Raw genomic sequence first — 10,576 nt, forward strand, 5'->3', positions numbered from 1 at the left:
TTCATCTATAGACTTCCCGCTGTGTCACATGCAAGCTATGCTTTACCCAAGAACGCTCGAAACTACACTGTTAGATATTTCTCTTTGATAAAGTAAACAGTGAAATTATTCATATAACCCTGCAAGGACAGGATAACAATGATGTCAATGTGTGTAGGGATATCACTTGTCATTATGTAGCTATACTAGTCTATCTTGTCATTCCTGCTACTGTACTGTTACACATTCGTTTCCCATCACTTGCAAACTTTCAGATACATTTTTTTTTTTTTTTTTTTTTTGTCCTCAGGCATGTTCAAATATTCCTGTACCGTAGCCTTTTTTTGTTTTATGAAATGTAAATAATCTTCTACGCATAAAGACGGGGTTCACACATGCTAATTTGCGACTGAAATTTTACGTACGTAGAGTTTCCGACTCATCCCTTCTAGTCAGAATGTGTCACACATAGCAACTGGAAAGTATCGACTATAATAGTAGGCGCCTCGGCGAGAAGTGAGTGTAAACAAACAGCTCCCCACCAAGATGTCTTCCTCCAGTGACAATGCTGATCGAAGCTGTGGTTGCTCTTCTTTTGGCGTACCGGAAGAGTCAATGGCGAAGAAAATGCTTGTGGATGCGTCCTTGGCTAAGTAGAAGGAAAGAAAAGAATGTCTACCACACTCTAAATTAGCCTATATTTGTCTTAAGAAAATTGTTAATCTTAAGAAGACTCTGCACAAATGCGATCCAATTAAATCCTGAGAAGTCTTCAATCCTCACCTCCAACAACACCCTGCATTGAAGGGAACAGTTCTTGTAGAGTGGCAGCTATTTCGTCCAACGACGATTTGCGCACTTTTTTTTTTTTTTTTTTTATTTACTGTGTAATTCATTTTTGGGGACCCAGCAGATGTGTTCTTTTTTCCTCACCAACTCTAACATTTTCTCTATATCTGGAGACCACATTTTCACAGCTTACTCCGTGACGTCACTACGTAAATAAAGTCGCAAATCGACTAACAGGAGCATGTTGGTCTTGTTTTGCAACTGTTTTTCAAATCCCTAGGCACATATTTCTGTCGCAAATTGGCACGTGTGAATCTGCCTTAAGAGGGATACCCACATGATAGGGTATCCAGATGAAATGGACCATGGCACCAGTACTCTCTGAGGCGCGGATGAAATCAAGACTAACTAGATCGCAGTCCATGGGGGAGGTAGACTGAGAGCATACAGTGCAGCCTGACTATCAACAAAGAAGTATACATCCTTATGGAGAGGCGCCACAATATGGAGCGCCTCCGGAACAGCATACAGTTCTTCTCTAGTGAAGGACATGTGTGCAGGGAGCTGCCTGGAAACCTCAGTGTCAGTGTAGTGACTGGCAGAAATGTAGTTGCGGATGAACAGCCCACGTCTGGATCTTCTGCCATTGACTGACCCATCACAATAAACATGAATAGCCTGAACCTGTGGGTACTTGGACAATTTAGTTATGGACATGTCTTACAGCACATAAGGGAGCCAGTCCCTCTTGGGCTGATGCAGTGAGTGAATATCAACACTGACACGGTGAGGGTTCCAAACAGGTTGGAGCGGTAACATAACAACGTTAATACAGGCCTCAGCTACACCAACACTTAAAAGTACTCCCAAGATCTTCCTGAGGTATGGAGTTGTAGGAGTCCAAGGATCATGAGGCACGGGGTTCAGTGATCCCTTTACAGAGTCGGAGACCGTACGATAAGTTATTTCCTGCAGTATCCTACACATAATTTTAGGCAGGTGCAGTTCACCCCTGAGGACCTCAATCCGTGCAGTCCTGGGGCATCCTAAAATTATCCTCATCACTTCATTCTGAACAAGCTCAAGGGAACGGAACTGGGTGGCGCAGAACCATATTAAAATATGGGATGCGTAATCAATGAGGGACCTTACAACAGATATATAGAACATCCTTCGGACTGGTATGCCCCTGTTTACTAGCAGCCAAAGTGGCACTAGCCGTGGCAAACAGAGGTCTCGAATATAGTGTACAGCTTGGAGTAATTTCCTGATGTTCAGCTGAACACCATGGTACTTGTGCGTATGAACTCTAAGGATGGGAACATTATTTGCAGTGGGCGGTCTAGAGACCTTCACTTTGGTTTGAAATTTGGTTTTATAATCATCAATTACCAGAGGTGGGCAAGAGTGTTCTAATATCTGTTCCTCTGCTCTTTCTCCTCTCTGAGCGGACTTCCAAATCGCGAGCGAAGAAGCGTGAGCGCCAAAAATTAGAAATAAGAGCGAAGGAGCCAGAAAAGTGGACACTTGAAAATCAGAATTTGCTCTTCCGCTCGCGCTCTTTCTTTCTTTCTCTCTCTCTCTCTCTCTCTCTCTCTCTCTCTCTCTCTCTCTCTCTCTCTCTCTCTCTCTCTCTCTCTCTCTCTCTCTCTCTCTCTCTCACACATTCTCTGCTCGCACAGTCCGCACTTCCCCTGGCCCCTGACACAGTAATTGTTGGCAAAATCAGTAATGATGATAATAGTAATTACTTATCTCAGGTGTACGATTTCGTGAACTGGTGTGAGCAACATTTCCTAAAGTTAAATGTTAAAAAGACTAAAGATATTATATTTGACTTCCGGAAAACAAACAGGGTGATACCAGGCAAAATTGAAATAGGTAACGAAACAGTTGACAGAGTATCTGAATATAAATATTTGGGTGTTGTCATTGATGACGAATTAAAGGGAACAGCGAACAATAGAGTAGTCTATAAGAAATTTAGACATGGACTTCATTTCCTCAATGTATTAAAATCTTTAAGACTTGATAGAACTATACTCACCTTGTTTTATAGGTCGGTGGTAAAATCTGTTATATTTTTTCGATTATTGTTTGGTTTGGATGACTATCAAAAAGAGAAAAAAATAAAGTTAATAAAATAGTCAAATCTGTCAAGAGATCTGGTGTTCAGTGTGCAAATACTAATGACCTGTACAATAGGCTGGTAATAAAACAAATAGATAAAATTATGTCTGATGTAAATCATCCACTACATGACAATTATGTGTTCTTACGATCAGGTAAAAGATTGAAAGTTCCTCGCGTTACTACAGATCGCTACAGGAATTAATTTGTTCCAAAGAGTATTAAAATTTTTAATCATACGACATCGGGCTGAAAATGGGAGATGGAGATCAATCAAATTTTATTTCTTTTCATAGGGTTATTGTATTGTATTGTATTGTAGTGTAGAGTGTGTGTGTGTGTGTGTGTGTGTGTGTGTGTGTGTGTGTGTGTGTGTGTGTGTGTGTGTGTGGAGTAAGTAGGATTTTTAAATTTTTAATCTTTGGATCCCTAATTTTATGTATATGAAACTCGATAATAGAGTTTATTTTACATTGTACTACACTTTCTTCAAGAGAGGAAACCTTTATAGTTACCTTTTTAATAGTGTGTGTATGTGACGGTTGTACATAACATGTATAGTACAAATGTGAAATGTGAAGTGGCATTCATTGTCTGTGTCCATAAACTGTACGGAGTTCCCACCACAATGATTTTCTCATTGTATGTATATATGCAATAAGACAATAAAGTGTATCTATCTATCTATCTATCTATCTATCTACTTTTCATTCTCCGCTCGCACCTCCTTACGCACTTTTTTTTTTTTTTTATAGCTCTGTCCATTTGCACTCTCAGCTCTCCACTTTCCGCTCTCCTCTCTCCACTTTCCACTCCCCCTCTCCGCTCTCCGCTCGCAAGGTGATGATGGTGAAGAGGAAAAGAAGAAGAAGGAGGAGAAAGAGACCTAACTTCCTGTGTATCAATTTGCTAACCTTGTTTATCCAAAAAATTCAAATTAGGGAAAAACTTAGTCAAATCTCTCTCTCTCTCTCTCTCTCTCTCTCTCTCTCTCTCTCTCTCTCTCTCTCTCTCTCTCTCTCTCTCTCTCTCTCTCTCTCTCTCTCTCTCTGTGTGTGTGTGTGTGTGTGTGTGTGTGTGTGTGTGTGTGTAAAATAATAGTAATAGTAATAATAATAATAATAACAATAATAATAATAATAATAATAATAATAATAATAATAATAATAATAATAATAACAAATGGTTTATTTAAACATAGGCAGCTCGAGAGCTGAAGATATACATTTTAAGGCAGGGAATATTATGAATGAAATTAAAATTACAGACTTTAGAATAAGTATACAAAGAGTCAGTGTGTGTGTGTCGTGCAGGAATATATATATATATATATATATATATATATATATATATATATATATATATATATATATATATATATATATATATATATATATATATATAGAGAGAGAGAGAGAGAGAGAGAGAGAGAGAGAGAGAGAGAGAGAGAGAGAGAGAGAGAGAACTGCAACAGCAGCTGCTGCTTCTGCTGCTGCTGCTGTTGCTGCTGCTGCTGCTGCTGCTGCTACGCTTACTACTACTACAACTAGTACTACTACTACTACTACTACTACTACTACTACTGATGCTACTACTACTACCAGAGTCGGTTTTTGCTATGGGCAATGTGGGGGACCGCCCTGGGAGCAATCTATATTTGGGGGCCCACGCATGCCCTCAACAAAAAAAAAAAGTGCACAGGAAAAAGAGTCGCTGGTTTTTAGACTACTACCGCTCATTTCCACGTGAAGTTGGTGCAGTGGGCGCTATTATCGCATCAACTTGTTGGTGAGAGTTGTACAGGTTGTGTGTCTGTGTCAGAAAAGGTAAGAAGGGGGGAGGAGAGAAGGGGATCAACCTGCCGCTGCAGAGAGAGAGAGTGTGACTCAGAAGAAAAACAAGCGGGAGGGAGACGGGGGATAGACTGACACCTCTGTATTATTATAATACCATGATATTATAATGCCTCTTTCCCCTCCCAGGGGAAGGGGAAGAGGGGTGGGAGGGGGCGCCAATGGATTGTTCGCCCAGGGTGCAAAACTAGCCAGTACCGCCGCTGACTACTACTACTACTACTGCTATTACTACTACTACTACTACTACTACTACTACTACTACTACTACTGCTGCTGCTACTAACTACTACTATTTACTATTACTACTACTACTACTACTACTTACTACTACTACTAGTACTATATTACTATACTACTACTATTGCTATTACTACCACTGCTGCTGCTGCACCACTACTGCTACTACTGCTGCTGCTGCTACTACTACTGCTGCTGCTGCTGCTGCTGCTGCTGCTGCTGCTACTGCGGCTGCTGCTACTACTACTACTACTAATAATAATAATAATGATAATAATAATACATATACTAATACTAACTCTGCTACAAATACTACTACTACTACAACTACTACAACTACTACTGTTACTATACTACTACCACTATTACTACTACTCATATTACTATTATTACTGCCCTGTTGCTGCAACTGCTGCTACTACTACTGCTGCTGCTGCTGCTGCTGCTGCTGCTGCTACTACTACTGCTACCTACCATGCCTGTTCATCTTCCCACCTCAGGAGTTGGTGGTAATGATAATATTGTGGTAGCAGTAGCAGCAGCAGCAGCAGCAGTAGCAGCAGCAGCAGCAGTGGTGGTGGTGGTGGTGGTGCAGTTGCAGCAGCAGCAGTAGCAGTAGTAGCAGTAGCAGCAGCAGTAGTGCAGTAGTAGTAATAGTAGTAATAGTAGTAGTAGTGTGTGGTGGTGGTGGTGGCAGACAGCGGTAGTAGTAATGCAGTAGTAGTAGTAGTAGCAGTAGTGTGTGATGCAGCAGTAGCAGTAGTGGTAGTAGTAGTAGCAGTAGTAGCAGTGTGTGTGGTAGTAGTGTAGTGAGCAGCAGCAGCAGGTGGGTGGTGGTGGTGGTGGTGGTGTGGTGTGGTAGTAGTAGTAGTAGTAGCAGTAGTAGTAGTAGTAGTAGTAGTAGTAGTAGTAGTAGTAGTAGTAGTAGTAGTAGTAGTAGTAGTAATAGTAGTAGTGGTGATAGTAGTAGTAGTAGTAGTAGCAGTAGTAGTAGTAGTAGTAGTAGTAGTAGTAGTAGTAGTAGTAGTAGTAGTAGTAGTAGTATCAGTAGCAGTAATAGTAGTAGCATTAGTAGTTATATCTTAGTAACCTTAACTCTTCTCTCAAACCTTTGCTAACGACTCCACCTTGGATGATTCTGAGCTTGTCCCTCCCTCTCCTCTTCCCTCTGACTATTTCATGTCTTCAGTCAAAAAGTCAAAATTCTACGTAATGATGTTTTCCATGCCCTTGCTGGCCTACACCCTCGGAAGGCTTATGGACCTGATGGGATTCCTCCTATTGTTCTCAAAAACTGTGCTTCCGTGCTTGCACCTTGCCTGGCCAAACTCTTTCAACTTTGTCTATCGACTTCTACCTTTCCTTCTTACTGTAAGTTTGCCTACATTCAACCTGCTCTAAAAAAGGTGATCCGTTCTAATCTCTCAAACTACCGTCCTATAGCTTTAATCTCTTGCTTGTCTAAAGTTTTGAATCTATCCTCAATAGGAAGATTTTTAAACATCTGTCACTTCACAATTTTTTATCTGATTGCCAGTATGGCTCCGTCAAGGTCGCTCTACTGGTGATCTTCTGTCTTTCCGTACTGAGCCTTGGTCATCCTCTTTTAGATATTTCGATGAAGCTTTTGCTGTCGCGCTAAACATATCTAAAGCATTTGATAGAGTCTGGCACAAAGCTTTGATTTCCAATCTGCAATCCTACGGTTTCTATCCTTCTCTCTGCAACTTTATCTAAAGTTTTCTTTCCTACAGTTCTATGCATCTGTGGTAGACGGCCATTGTCCTTCACCTAAATCCAGGGGCGTTTCTAGACCCACAGAACGCATGACTTCTGATCTTTCTTGTATTTCCGATGGGGGTAGAGAAAATCTAGTAGTTTTCAATACCTCAAAAACTCATTTCCTCCATCAATCAACTCGACACAACCTTTCAGACAACTATCCCCTCTTCTTCAATGACACTCGAGCAACTTTCTCCTTCTTCCACACTGAATATCCTCGGTTTGTCCTTTACTCATAATCTTAACTGGAAACTTCACATCTCATCTCTTGCTAAAACTGCTTCTATGATTCGAAATTAGGCGTTCTGCGGCTTCTCCGCCAGTTTTTCTCGCCCCTCTCCAACTGCATACTCTATACAAGGGCCTTATCCGCCTCTGTGTGGAGGGGATTCCACTCACACAGTTTTATCAGATAGGGTGGAATCAAAAGCTTTTCGTCTCATCAACTCCTCTCCTCTGACTGAATGTCTTCAGCCTCTTTCTCACCGCCGAAATGTTGCATCTCTTTTTATCTTTTACTGTTATTTTCATGCTAACTGTTCCATTGATCTTGCTAACTGCATGCCTCCTCCTCCTGCGGCCTCGCTGCACAAAGCTTTCTTCTTCCTCTCATCCGTATTCTATCCAACTCCCTAACGCAAGAGTTAACCAGTATTCCCAGTTATTTCATACCTTTCACTGGTAAACTCTGGAACTCGCATGCCTACTTCTGTATTTCAGTCTTCCTACGACTTGACTTCTTTTAAGAGGGAGGTATTAAGACAGTTGCTCTCTAATTTTGGCTAACTCCTTAACTTTTCTTTCAAAGAACCAACACTCAAGAGGGCCTTCTTTTTTTTTTTTTTAACATTGTGTTTGCCCTTGGCTGGCCTTCTCTCCTACTTAAAAAAGTAGCAATAGCTTCAATAACAGTCGTAGTAATTGCAGTAGTAGTAGTGTTACTACTACTGCTACTACTACTACTACTAGTACTACTACTACTACTACTACTACTACTACTACTACTACTACTTAGTTAAAAGAAAAAAAATCATGGTCATATGTTGAATGATGGAGATGATGATATAATGAACTTAGAAGAAAGAACTTGGAAACAAAGAAAAGGTGGTCAAAGTGAATGAACAAGAATGATGGAGAGAGGAAGATATAATGGGAATAAAGAGGGAAAGAACAATTAATAATACAGTTTGCTTTAGTCTCCCCTCACACGCGTGACGTCACAAGACATGTGTCGCTGCTGCCCATCAGCTGGGGATGTAAACACACGCCGGCTGTTGAAGTGGTGGTGGACTGTGGAGGACCAGGAGGACACTGGCGGTGTGGGTCTTGGGGTTATGATGCTGGCGCAATGAAGACACTCACCACACTGTGAGAATTAGTACATTAGGAACACTTGGGCAGAGAGTTGTGTTATCCAAAGGTTCAGTGTCTTCGCGAGCTAGTGCAGGAGTCCAACCTTTTTAATCGTATGGCAGTATGTGAAGCAGACAAAATTTTCAATTAATATGAGTATGTCACTATGAGGTAGTGTCGATAGGAGCTAGTACTGCACAGGGAAACACTGTGACTAGCATGCAATACATTTTCCAAAACGGAACTATTTCAGAAAGTTTTCAATCATTGTGAACTAGTGCTGCTTGCAGCTAGTAGTTTCAACTTGTGACAGTAACAGGTAAGTCACTGTGTGTGTGAATAGCATATAAAAAAAATAATAAATCAGAACTAACTACCATAAGTTTGCTAAGTTGTGTGGCAACCGTAATCCAAGAGAGTTTCCTCTTTAGTGACATAACTGCAAGAGTTTCCTTGTTAACGTTGTTAACGTGCCCTGGTTCTAGTGGAAAACACATACCCTAGCACATGTAGGCCACTTTGAATACTACAAACAAGTTTGCAGTTATTCAAGACTGAAGTGCATTTTGAGAAACCTGCCACACACTCCCAAAACTCCTCTCATGCACCCCAGGGAGTACGTGTACCCAAAGTTAAGAATCCCTGAACAAGTGAATAAAATCTCCATTAGAGAATCACTAGCTAGGTGTCACTCTCCCTCCCCCGAATGCTGCTTTCTGCTTTGAGAAATGTATGAGTCCAGCCCAAGGAAATTTTTGTAAGGATTAACATGCCACGGCCTTGTTGCATGAAATTTAGGCTTATCGGCAGGTTGGGTTAGATGGTGGTACACGACAGCTTGGTGGTAGCCACGGGTGAATGGTGCCCATTGACCAGTCTTCTTTGTGGGAACATTGTGATTGAGTTACTGATGTGCTATTTGGATTGAGTTACTGATGATGTGCTATTTGTGTGGACAAAAGTATTTGTGGCAGTGGTCAAGTATTAGTCCGGCACCTTATTTTTTGGCTATTTTCTTCCAGACATTCACAAAACCCATTGTTTACATATAGTGTAAAGTAACATCAGTCTTGATGCTACTGGTGACTCAGGATATCTCCTGAGCCAAGCTTTTGTATCCATCCTCAACAAGTGGGACCTGTGGGAATGCAGGATTTTTTGGGTGGTGTAGGATAAAAATGAGTGTATTTTCCAGAGAGTAAATTATCAGAATCACAAAAACACATCATATATATATATATATATATATATATATATATATATATATATATATATATATATATATATATATATATATATGTAACCAGAATTACTTTAAATACACCCATAAATCACATTTTGCAATCATAATGATGTAAGCAGTGTATGTAAAATTTAATGCTATTTTGGAAAATAAATCTCTACTGTCAAAAAATACTTTGCTTTACATAATGTAACCTAACCGAACCTTTACTACCATGCTTTACATAATGTGCCATGTTTTAGGTAATTCTGATTATTTACTTTCTGAAAAATACTTGTTTTCATCTTACCTCACTTGAAAACCCAACATTCCCAATGGTTCCCATGTTTGTTTGGGGGGGTAGAGCGTGGGTGGCATTTTTTTACCACTTTATACTATCAAATAATAAGTACTGTATACAATGGGTTTTATGAAGGCCTGGAAGAAAATAGTAAAAAAATATATAAGGTGCTGGATTATATGCTGGACCATTACCATTCTTCCCTAGTAGATTTTTGTTTTGTTTTGTTTTTAATCTGCTTTCAGTTTTTATTGCAGATCATTAGTTTCTGAGAGGAAGGTGGTGGCTTGAAGACTGAGAATAAAAAGAAAAATAACATTCGTAGGGAAAGCAACATGTCAGTTAACTCAAACACCATGAAAGATAAAATTTTATCTTATTTTTTCTTGTTTTTTGGCAATTACGTTTCACATGATGAAACATGATTGCAAATTTGGTTTTACCCATGAAACAGTAAACAAACGCAAAAAATTGTGAGATGCACAGATGAAAGTTTAACCTAACATTAAGCCAGGCAGGGCCTCAACCCTTTAAGACATTAACCCTGCAGGAGTCCATGTCCTTTCATGGCCATGATATGAATGAAACTAATGCTTTATTCATTGTTTCAGTGCCTTAGCAGTTGGATAAAAGGAAAAGGAAGGATCACAATATCCAGTTTTTGTGGTTATAGCAAAGGAATCCAAGATGGCAAGTGCATGGCAAGTCAGGTGTGTGTTGAGGGCAGCTGGGTGTTGGAGGTCATCTGAGGTGTTGAAACGAGCACAGGGCAACATGGTTCAGCCTGGTGCCTTCACTGAATACACGACTGGCAGGCCTCACCAGGTCATTGGTTGTATGTAGCAGATTATATCCATCACCACAAAGTTCACTATCACCAAGCAGTGGTGCAAGCCAGACAAGAGTTCCCTTGGCAGCTTCAGATAT

Source organism: Portunus trituberculatus, chromosome 13 (assembly GCF_017591435.1).
Source record: "Portunus trituberculatus isolate SZX2019 chromosome 13, ASM1759143v1, whole genome shotgun sequence".
NCBI lineage: Eukaryota > Metazoa > Arthropoda > Malacostraca > Decapoda > Portunidae > Portunus > Portunus trituberculatus.